The sequence below is a fragment of the Oncorhynchus mykiss genome, unplaced genomic scaffold (assembly GCF_013265735.2).
Source record: "Oncorhynchus mykiss isolate Arlee unplaced genomic scaffold, USDA_OmykA_1.1 un_scaffold_60, whole genome shotgun sequence".
Lineage (NCBI taxonomy): Eukaryota > Metazoa > Chordata > Actinopteri > Salmoniformes > Salmonidae > Oncorhynchus > Oncorhynchus mykiss.
Window position 1 is genome coordinate 1,268,177 of NW_023493657.1, and position 12,500 is coordinate 1,280,676.

Below are 12,500 nucleotides of genomic sequence, written 5' to 3' on the forward strand. Positions count from 1 at the left end.
CAACGTGGATCAAAAGTTAGGACACATCGGGGCGCCGAAGGGTCTGGTCAAACCACTAAATCGGTCGCCGGCGGGAAAATGTCCAAAGTACCATGGTTCTGAGGGTCTGACTTCCCTCAAAACTGTCCGTTACTCATTTTCTATTCGGACTGAGCAGTTTGACACCACCCCCGTCTCTCTAGGACATGGAAGTCCTGTTGCCAAAAACCAGGTTTCTGAAATCGCGCCGGTACCTGTCTGGTCGACCCGCCACTGAGTGTGTAATCCAAAACAGGCCAAATATCGATGAAGCCCTGAACCTCACAGGGCTTCTGTGCGCCCCACCATCGGGGGTCAAATTCAACAAAAACGTGATAAATCAAAAAGTACACATCCGATCTTGATGGGGTTTTTTTTGCACGAAAGTGCATAAATAGACGAGCATTTACATTCAATTAAAAACGTTTTTGTATAAAACATTTTAATAGGAAATCGTGTTTCAAGTTTTGGGAAAAAAGTGAATGTCACAGGATGCATAGGTTCCTGTGGATGCGAATTTTTTTTTACATTATGTAATTGTTGCCCATCACGAGAGAGGGTATGAGACGAAATTTGGGACCTCTAGCCCTTCGGGAAGTATTTTTAATCATTTTTTGAAAATTACAGAAATTGGTCGAAAAAATGACAGAGTCCCACTTTCACAGCCGTGCACCTGGTGATTGAAAACGTGCATCTGGTAACCCAAAAATGCGGTTCTCAATGCGCTTGCCGGTGTTACAGATATACATGTCCGATAATGATGCACCCTACTACGGACCTTTTTCAATGGGGGGTCGGCCTGAATTATTTATGGAAGGTATGATTACTTTTTTTTCTCCGTGCAACTGGTGATTGAAACGTGCACCTGGTCACCCAAAACACGGTTCTCTATGCGGTTAGCGGTGTTCCCGAGATTCATGTCCGATAATGATGCACCCTACTACGGACCTTTTCAATGGGGGCCGGTCCGAATTATTTATGGAAGGTATGATTTTTTTTTTCTCTCTCCGTGCAACTGGTGATTGAAAACGTGCATCTGGTAACCCAAAACACGGTTCTCTATGCGGTTAGCGGTGTTCCCGAGATTCATGTCCGATAATGATGCACCCTACTACGGACCTTTTCAATGGGGGCCGGTCCGAATTATTTATGGAAGGTATGATTTTTTTTTTTTTTCAACACTTTTCCCCTCTTTTTCTCTCTCTGCCGGGGCCGGCCCTGGGTGCTTTATGGACGGTTTAAAACATGACTATGGATGCAAATGCTCATTTTCCTCCGTGCACCTGGTGATTGAAAACGTGCATCTGGTAACCCAAAAATTATAAAAGGGTTTTAAATACTTTTACCCGTCATTCTATTGATATAGCCCGCTAGGGGAGTGCCCCACTACGGGCCCTCTCTCTGTCAGGGCCGTCCTTGGGTGCTTTTTACACACTTTAAGAAATCACGATGGATGCAGATTGCTATTAATCCTCCGTGCAACTGGTGATTGAAAACGTGCATCTGGTAACCCAAAATTTCAAATATGGTTCAAAATGAATTTAAAGGCACCCCTCTCATTGTTGCCCGCTATGGGAGCACCCCACTAAGGCCCTGTCTCGGTCGGGCCCGTCCTGAGTGCTTTATAGACACTTTAAGAAATCGCGATGGATGCAGATTGCTATTAATCCTCCGTGCAACTGGTGATTGAAAATGTGCAACTGGTGATTGAAAACGTGCACCTGGTCACCCAAAACACGGTTCTCTATGCGGTTAGCGGTGTTCCATCTATTCATGTCCGCTTATGGCGCACCCTACTACGGACCTTTAGCAATGGGGGCCGGCCCGAATTATTTATGGAAGGTCTGATGATGATTTTTTTTTTTTTTCACCATCTCTTTCTCTCTCTGCCGGGGCCGGCCAAGAGTGCTTTATGGACGGTTTAAAACATGACTATGGATGCAAATGCTCATTTTCCTCCGTGCACCTGGTGATTGAAAACGTGCATCTGGTAACCCAAAAATTATAAAAGGGTTTTAAATACTTTTACCCGTCATTCTATTGATATAGCCCGCTAGGGGAGTGCCCCACTACGGCCCTCTCTCTGTCAGGGCCGTCCTTGGGTGCTTTTTACACACTTTAAGAAATCACGATGGATGCAGATTGCTATTAATCCTCCGTGCAACTGGTGATTGAAAACGTGCATCTGGTAACCCAAAATTTCAAATATGGTTCAAAATGAATTTAAAGGCACCCCTCTCATTGTTGCCCGCTATGGGAGCACCCCACTAAGGCCCTGTCTCGGTCGGGCCCGTCCTGAGTGCTTTATAGACACTTTAAGAAATCGCGATGGATGCAGATTGCTATTAATCCTCCGTGCAACTGGTGATTGAAAATGTGCAACTGGTGATTGAAAACGTGCACCTGGTCACCCAAAACACGGTTCTCTATGCGGTTAGCGGTGTTCCATCTATTCATGTCCGCTTATGGCGCACCCTACTACGGACCTTTAGCAATGGGGGCCGGCCCGAATTATTTATGGAAGGTCTGATGATGATTTTTTTTTTTTTTCACCATCTCTTTCTCTCTCTGCCGGGGCCGGCCAAGAGTGCTTTATGGACGGTTTAAAACATGACTATGGATGCAAATGCTCATTTTCCTCCGTGCACCTGGTGATTGAAAACGTGCATCTGGTAACCCAAAAATTATAAAAGGGTTTTAAATACTTTTACCCGTCATTCTATTGATATAGCCCGCTAGGGGAGTGCCCCACTACGGCCCTCTCTCTGTCAGGGCCGTCCTTGGGTGCTTTTTACACACTTTAAGAAATCACGATGGATGCAGATTGCTATTAATCCTCCGTGCAACTGGTGATTGAAAACGTGCATCTGGTAACCCAAAATTTCAAATATGGTTCAAAATGAATTTAAAGGCACCCCTCTCATTGTTGCCCGCTATGGGAGCACCCCACTAAGGCCCTGTCTCGGTCGGGCCCGTCCTGAGTGCTTTATAGACACTTTAAGAAATCGCGATGGATGCAGATTGCTATTAATCCTCCGTGCAACTGGTGATTGAAAATGTGCAACTGGTGATTGAAAACGTGCACCTGGTCACCCAAAACACGGTTCTCTATGCGGTTAGCGGTGTTCCATCTATTCATGTCCGCTTATGGCGCACCCTACTACGGACCTTTAGCAATGGGGGCCGGCCCGAATTATTTATGGAAGGTCTGATGATGATTTTTTTTTTTTTTCACCATCTCTTTCTCTCTCTGCCGGGGCCGGCCAAGAGTGCTTTATGGACGGTTTAAAACATGACTATGGATGCAAATGCTCATTTTCCTCCGTGCACCTGGTGATTGAAAACGTGCATCTGGTAACCCAAAAATTATAAAAGGGTTTTAAATACTTTACCCGTCATTCTATTGATATAGCCCGCTAGGGGAGTGCCCCACTACGGCCCTCTCTCTGTCAGGGCCGTCCTTGGGTGCTTTTTACACACTTTAAGAAATCACGATGGATGCAGATTGCTATTAATCCTCCGTGCAACTGGTGATTGAAAACGTGCATCTGGTAACCCAAAATTTCAAATATGGTTCAAAATGAATTTAAAGGCACCCCTCTCATTGTTGCCCGCTATGGGAGCACCCCACTAAGGCCCTGTCTCGGTCGGGCCCGTCCTGAGTGCTTTATAGACACTTTAAGAAATCGCGATGGATGCAGATTGCTATTAATCCTCCGTGCAACTGGTGATTGAAAATGTGCAACTGGTGATTGAAAACGTGCACCTGGTCACCCAAACACGGTTCTCTATGCGGTTAGCGGTGTTCCATCTATTCATGTCCGCTTATGGCGCACCCTACTACGGACCTTTAGCAATGGGGGCCGGCCCGAATTATTTATGGAAGGTCTGATGATGATTTTTTTTTTTTTTTCACCATCTCTTTCTCTCTCTGCCGGGGCCGGCCAAGAGTGCTTTATGGACGGTTTAAAACATGACTATGGGATGCAAATGCTCATTTTCCTCCGTGCACCTGGTGATTGAAAACGTGCATCTGGTAACCCAAAAATTATAAAAGGGTTTTAAATACTTTTACCCGTCATTCTATTGATATAGCCCGCTAGGGGAGTGCCCCACTACGGCCCTCTCTCTGTCAGGGCCGTCCTTGGGTGCTTTTTACACACTTTAAGAAATCACGATGGATGCAGATTGCTATTAATCCTCCGTGCAACTGGTGATTGAAAACGTGCATCTGGTAACCCAAAATTTCAAATATGGTTCAAAATGAATTTAAAGGCACCCCTCTCATTGTTGCCCGCTATGGGAGCACCCCACTAAGGCCCTGTCTCGGTCGGGCCCGTCCTGAGTGCTTTATAGACACTTTAAGAAATCGCGATGGATGCAGATTGCTATTAATCCTCCGTGCAACTGGTGATTGAAAATGTGCAACTGGTGATTGAAAACGTGCACCTGGTCACCCAAAACACGGTTCTCTATGCGGTTAGCGGTGTTCCATCTATTCATGTCCGCTTATGGCGCACCCTACTACGGACCTTTAGCAATGGGGGCCGGCCCGAATTATTTATGGAAGGTCTGATGATGATTTTTTTTTTTTTCACCATCTCTTTCTCTCTCTGCCGGGGCCGGCCAAGAGTGCTTTATGGACGGTTTAAAACATGACTATGGATGCAAATGCTCATTTTCCTCCGTGCACCTGGTGATTGAAAACGTGCATCTGGTAACCCAAAAATTATAAAAGGGTTTTAAATACTTTTACCCGTCATTCTATTGATATAGCCCGCTAGGGGAGTGCCCCACTACGGCCCTCTCTCTGTCAGGGCCGTCCTTGGGTGCTTTTTACACACTTTAAGAAATCACGATGGATGCAGATTGCTATTAATCCTCCGTGCAACTGGTGATTGAAAACGTGCATCTGGTACCCAAAATTTCAAATATGGTTCAAAATGAATTTAAAGGCACCCCTCTCATTGTTGCCCGCTATGGGAGCACCCCACTAAGGCCCTGTCTCGGTCGGGCCCGTCCTGAGTGCTTTATAGACACTTTAAGAAATCGCGATGGATGCAGATTGCTATTAATCCTCCGTGCAACTGGTGATTGAAAATGTGCAACTGGTGATTGAAAACGTGCACCTGGTCACCCAAAACACGGTTCTCTATGCGGTTAGCGGTGTTCCATCTATTCATGTCCGCTTATGGCGCACCCTACTACGGACCTTTAGCAATGGGGGCCGGCCCGAATTATTTATGGAAGGTCTGATGATGATTTTTTTTTTTTTTCACCATCTCTTTCTCTCTCTGCCGGGGCCGGCCAAGAGTGCTTTATGGACGGTTTAAAACATGACTATGGATGCAAATGCTCATTTTCCTCCGTGCACCTGGTGATTGAAAACGTGCATCTGGTAACCCAAAAATTATAAAAGGGTTTTAAATACTTTTACCCGTCATTCTATTGATATAGCCCGCTAGGGGAGTGCCCCACTACGGCCCTCTCTCTGTCAGGGCCGTCCTTGGGTGCTTTTTACACACTTTAAGAAATCACGATGGATGCAGATTGCTATTAATCCTCCGTGCAACTGGTGATTGAAAACGTGCATCTGGTAACCCAAAATTTCAAATATGGTTCAAAATGAATTTAAAGGCACCCCTCTCATTGTTGCCCGCTATGGGAGCACCCCACTAAGGCCCTGTCTCGGTCGGGCCCGTCCTGAGTGCTTTATAGACACTTTAAGAAATCGCGATGGATGCAGATTGCTATTAATCCTCCGTGCAACTGGTGATTGAAAATGTGCAACTGGTGATTGAAAACGTGCACCTGGTCACCCAAAACACGGTTCTCTATGCGGTTAGCGGTGTTCCATCTATTCATGTCCGCTTATGGCGCACCCTACTACGGACCTTTAGCAATGGGGGCCGGCCCGAATTATTTATGGAAGGTCTGATGATGATTTTTTTTTTTTTCACCATCTCTTTCTCTCTCTGCCGGGGCCGGCCAAGAGTGCTTTATGGACGGTTTAAAACATGACTATGGATGCAAATGCTCATTTTCCTCCGTGCACCTGGTGATTGAAAACGTGCATCTGGTAACCCAAAAATTATAAAAGGGTTTTAAATACTTTTACCCGTCATTCTATTGATATAGCCCGCTAGGGGAGTGCCCCACTACGGCCCTCTCTCTGTCAGGGCCGTCCTTGGGTGCTTTTTACACACTTTAAGAAATCACGATGGATGCAGATTGCTATTAATCCTCCGTGCAACTGGTGATTGAAAACGTGCATCTGGTAACCCAAAATTTCAAATATGGTTCAAAATGAATTTAAAGGCACCCCTCTCATTGTTGCCCGCTATGGGAGCACCCCACTAAGGCCCTGTCTCGGTCGGGCCCGTCCTGAGTGCTTTATAGACACTTTAAGAAATCGCGATGGATGCAGATTGCTATTAATCCTCCGTGCAACTGGTGATTGAAAATGTGCAACTGGTGATTGAAAACGTGCACCTGGTCACCCAAAACACGGTTCTCTATGCGGTTAGCGGTGTTCCATCTATTCATGTCCGCTTATGGCGCACCCTACTACGGACCTTTAGCAATGGGGGCCGGCCCGAATTATTTATGGAAGGTCTGATGATGATTTTTTTTTTTTTTCACCATCTCTTTCTCTCTCTGCCGGGGCCGGCCAAGAGTGCTTTATGGACGGTTTAAAACATGACTATGGATGCAAATGCTCATTTTCCTCCGTGCACCTGGTGATTGAAAACGTGCATCTGGTAACCCAAAAATTATAAAAGGGTTTTAAATACTTTTACCCGTCATTCTATTGATATAGCCCGCTAGGGGAGTGCCCCACTACGGCCCTCTCTCTGTCAGGGCCGTCCTTGGGTGCTTTTTACACACTTTAAGAAATCACGATGGATGCAGATTGCTATTAATCCTCCGTGCAACTGGTGATTGAAAACGTGCATCTGGTAACCCAAAATTTCAAATATGGTTCAAAATGAATTTAAAGGCACCCCTCTCATTGTTGCCCGCTATGGGAGCACCCCACTAAGGCCCTGTCTCGGTCGGGCCCGTCCTGAGTGCTTTATAGACACTTTAAGAAATCGCGATGGATGCAGATTGCTATTAATCCTCCGTGCAACTGGTGATTGAAAATGTGCAACTGGTGATTGAAAACGTGCACCTGGTCACCCAAAACACGGTTCTCTATGCGGTTAGCGGTGTTCCATCTATTCATGTCCGCTTATGGCGCACCCTACTACGGACCTTTAGCAATGGGGGCCGGCCCGAATTATTTATGGAAGGTCTGATGATGATTTTTTTTTTTTTTCACCATCTCTTTCTCTCTCTGCCGGGGCCGGCCAAGAGTGCTTTATGGACGGTTTAAAACATGACTATGGATGCAAATGCTCATTTTCCTCCGTGCACCTGGTGATTGAAAACGTGCATCTGGTAACCCAAAAATTATAAAAGGGTTTTAAATACTTTTACCCGTCATTCTATTGATATAGCCCGCTAGGGGAGTGCCCCACTACGGCCCTCTCTCTGTCAGGGCCGTCCTTGGGTGCTTTTTACACACTTTAAGAAATCACGATGGATGCAGATTGCTATTAATCCTCCGTGCAACTGGTGATTGAAAACGTGCATCTGGTAACCCAAAATTTCAAATATGGTTCAAAATGAATTTAAAGGCACCCCTCTCATTGTTGCCCGCTATGGGAGCACCCCACTAAGGCCCTGTCTCGGTCGGGCCCGTCCTGAGTGCTTTATAGACACTTTAAGAAATCGCGATGGATGCAGATTGCTATTAATCCTCCGTGCAACTGGTGATTGAAAATGTGCAACTGGTGATTGAAAACGTGCACCTGGTCACCCAAAACACGGTTCTCTATGCGGTTAGCGGTGTTCCATCTATTCATGTCCGCTTATGGCGCACCCTACTACGGACCTTTAGCAATGGGGGCCGGCCCGAATTATTTATGGAAGGTCTGATGATGATTTTTTTTTTTTTTCACCATCTCTTTCTCTCTCTGCCGGGGCCGGCCAAGAGTGCTTTATGGACGGTTTAAAACATGACTATGGATGCAAATGCTCATTTTCCTCCGTGCACCTGGTGATTGAAAACGTGCATCTGGTAACCCAAAAATTATAAAAGGGTTTTAAATACTTTTACCCGTCATTCTATTGATATAGCCCGCTAGGGGAGTGCCCCACTACGGCCCTCTCTCTGTCAGGGCCGTCCTTGGGTGCTTTTTACACACTTTAAGAAATCACGATGGATGCAGATTGCTATTAATCCTCCGTGCAACTGGTGATTGAAAACGTGCATCTGGTAACCCAAAATTTCAAATATGGTTCAAAATGAATTTAAAGGCACCCCTCTCATTGTTGCCCGCTATGGGAGCACCCCACTAAGGCCCTGTCTCGGTCGGGCCCGTCCTGAGTGCTTTATAGACACTTTAAGAAATCGCGATGGATGCAGATTGCTATTAATCCTCCGTGCAACTGGTGATTGAAAATGTGCAACTGGTGATTGAAAACGTGCACCTGGTCACCCAAAACACGGTTCTCTATGCGGTTAGCGGTGTTCCATCTATTCATGTCCGCTTATGGCGCACCCTACTACGGACCTTTAGCAATGGGGGCCGGCCCGAATTATTTATGGAAGGTCTGATGATGATTTTTTTTTTTTTTCACCATCTCTTTCTCTCTCTGCCGGGGCCGGCCAAGAGTGCTTTATGGACGGTTTAAAACATGACTATGGATGCAAATGCTCATTTTCCTCCGTGCACCTGGTGATTGAAAACGTGCATCTGGTAACCCAAAAATTATAAAAGGGTTTTAAATACTTTTACCCGTCATTCTATTGATATAGCCCGCTAGGGGAGTGCCCCACTACGGCCCTCTCTCTGTCAGGGCCGTCCTTGGGTGCTTTTTACACACTTTAAGAAATCACGATGGATGCAGATTGCTATTAATCCTCCGTGCAACTGGTGATTGAAAACGTGCATCTGGTAACCCAAAATTTCAAATATGGTTCAAAATGAATTTAAAGGCACCCCTCTCATTGTTGCCCGCTATGGGAGCACCCCACTAAGGCCCTGTCTCGGTCGGGCCCGTCCTGAGTGCTTTATAGACACTTTAAGAAATCGCGATGGATGCAGATTGCTATTAATCCTCCGTGCAACTGGTGATTGAAAATGTGCAACTGGTGATTGAAAACGTGCACCTGGTCACCCAAAACACGGTTCTCTATGCGGTTAGCGGTGTTCCATCTATTCATGTCCGCTTATGGCGCACCCTACTACGGACCTTTAGCAATGGGGGCCGGCCCGAATTATTTATGGAAGGTCTGATGATGATTTTTTTTTTTTTTTCACCATCTCTTTCTCTCTCTGCCGGGGCCGGCCAAGAGTGCTTTATGGACGGTTTAAAACATGACTATGGATGCAAATGCTCATTTTCCTCCGTGCACCTGGTGATTGAAAACGTGCATCTGGTAACCCAAAAATTATAAAAGGGTTTTAAATACTTTTACCCGTCATTCTATTGATATAGCCCGCTAGGGGAGTGCCCCACTACGGCCCTCTCTCTGTCAGGGCCGTCCTTGGGTGCTTTTTACACACTTTAAGAAATCACGATGGATGCAGATTGCTATTAATCCTCCGTGCAACTGGTGATTGAAAACGTGCATCTGGTAACCCAAAATTTCAAATATGGTTCAAAATGAATTTAAAGGCACCCCTCTCATTGTTGCCCGCTATGGGAGCACCCCACTAAGGCCCTGTCTCGGTCGGGCCCGTCCTGAGTGCTTTATAGACACTTTAAGAAATCGCGATGGATGCAGATTGCTATTAATCCTCCGTGCAACTGGTGATTGAAAATGTGCAACTGGTGATTGAAAACGTGCACCTGGTCACCCAAAACACGGTTCTCTATGCGGTTAGCGGTGTTCCATCTATTCATGTCCGCTTATGGCGCACCCTACTACGGACCTTTAGCAATGGGGGCCGGCCCGAATTATTTATGGAAGGTCTGATGATGATTTTTTTTTTTTTTCACCATCTCTTTCTCTCTCTGCCGGGGCCGGCCAAGAGTGCTTTATGGACGGTTTAAAACATGACTATGGATGCAAATGCTCATTTTCCTCCGTGCACCTGGTGATTGAAAACGTGCATCTGGTAACCCAAAAATTATAAAAGGGTTTTAAATACTTTTACCCGTCATTCTATTGATATAGCCCGCTAGGGGAGTGCCCCACTACGGCCCTCTCTCTGTCAGGGCCGTCCTTGGGTGCTTTTTACACACTTTAAGAAATCACGATGGATGCAGATTGCTATTAATCCTCCGTGCAACTGGTGATTGAAAACGTGCATCTGGTAACCCAAAATTTCAAATATGGTTCAAAATGAATTTAAAGGCACCCCTCTCATTGTTGCCCGCTATGGGAGCACCCCACTAAGGCCCTGTCTCGGTCGGGCCCGTCCTGAGTGCTTTATAGACACTTTAAGAAATCGCGATGGATGCAGATTGCTATTAATCCTCCGTGCAACTGGTGATTGAAAATGTGCAACTGGTGATTGAAAACGTGCACCTGGTCACCCAAAACACGGTTCTCTATGCGGTTAGCGGTGTTCCATCTATTCATGTCCGCTTATGGCGCACCCTACTACGGACCTTTAGCAATGGGGGCCGGCCCGAATTATTTATGGAAGGTCTGATGATGATTTTTTTTTTTTTTTCACCATCTCTTTCTCTCTCTGCCGGGGCCGGCCAAGAGTGCTTTATGGACGGTTTAAAACATGACTATGGATGCAAATGCTCATTTTCCTCCGTGCACCTGGTGATTGAAAACGTGCATCTGGTAACCCAAAAATTATAAAAGGGTTTTAAATACTTTTACCCGTCATTCTATTGATATAGCCCGCTAGGGGAGTGCCCCACTACGGCCCTCTCTCTGTCAGGGCCGTCCTTGGGTGCTTTTTACACACTTTAAGAAATCACGATGGATGCAGATTGCTATTAATCCTCCGTGCAACTGGTGATTGAAAACGTGCATCTGGTAACCCAAAATTTCAAATATGGTTCAAAATGAATTTAAAGGCACCCCTCTCATTGTTGCCCGCTATGGGAGCACCCCACTAAGGCCCTGTCTCGGTCGGGCCCGTCCTGAGTGCTTTATAGACACTTTAAGAAATCGCGATGGATGCAGATTGCTATTAATCCTCCGTGCAACTGGTGATTGAAAATGTGCAACTGGTGATTGAAAACGTGCACCTGGTCACCCAAAACACGGTTCTCTATGCGGTTAGCGGTGTTCCATCTATTCATGTCCGCTTATGGCGCACCCTACTACGGACCTTTAGCAATGGGGGCCGGCCCGAATTATTTATGGAAGGTCTGATGATGATTTTTTTTTTTTTTCACCATCTCTTTCTCTCTCTGCCGGGGCCGGCCAAGAGTGCTTTATGGACGGTTTAAAACATGACTATGGATGCAAATGCTCATTTTCCTCCGTGCACCTGGTGATTGAAAACGTGCATCTGGTAACCCAAAAATTATAAAAGGGTTTTAAATACTTTTACCCGTCATTCTATTGATATAGCCCGCTAGGGGAGTGCCCCACTACGGCCCTCTCTCTGTCAGGGCCGTCCTTGGGTGCTTTTTACACACTTTAAGAAATCACGATGGATGCAGATTGCTATTAATCCTCCGTGCAACTGGTGATTGAAAACGTGCATCTGGTAACCCAAAAATTATAAAACGGTTTTAAATACTTTTACCGGTCATTCTATTGATATAGCCCGCTATGGGAGCACCCCACTAAGGCCCTGTCTCGGTCGGGGCCGTCCTTCAGTGCTTTATATACAGTTTCATATATTACGATGGATGCAGATTGTGATTGTTTTCCAAAAGACCCGTGTGCATCTGGTAACCCAAAAATTATAAAACTGTTTTAAATCATTTTACCGGTCATTCTATTGATATAGCCCGCTAGGGGAGTACCCTACTACGGCCCTCTCTCGGTCAGGCCCGTCCTTAGGTGCTTTATATACAGTTTAAGATATTACGATGGATGCAGATTGTGATTGTTTTCCAAAAGACCCGTGTGCATCTGGTAACCCAAAAATTAAAATATGGTTCAAAACCCGGGTAACACCACTCTATTTACGGACATGACAGTAGAGCTTACCCCCTGGAGCTATTGACCTCCAGGCTTGTAGGCCCTTACTCACCACCCGGGTATCACCCCTCTATTTCGGGGATGATACCAGCAGGGGACCCCCCCCACCTCCACAACCTCGCATACCAGGTGAACCAGGGCACCCACACTTAAGCACCCCTCCTCGGACATTAAAGCAGATAACCGCGCTGTTATGAACCGCGTGCACCTGGTCACCCAAATGGAACTTGTGCACCTGGTCACCCAAAAGGACCGGCGTGCACCTGGTCACCCAAAGGCCGGCGTGCACCTGGTCACCCAAAAGGAC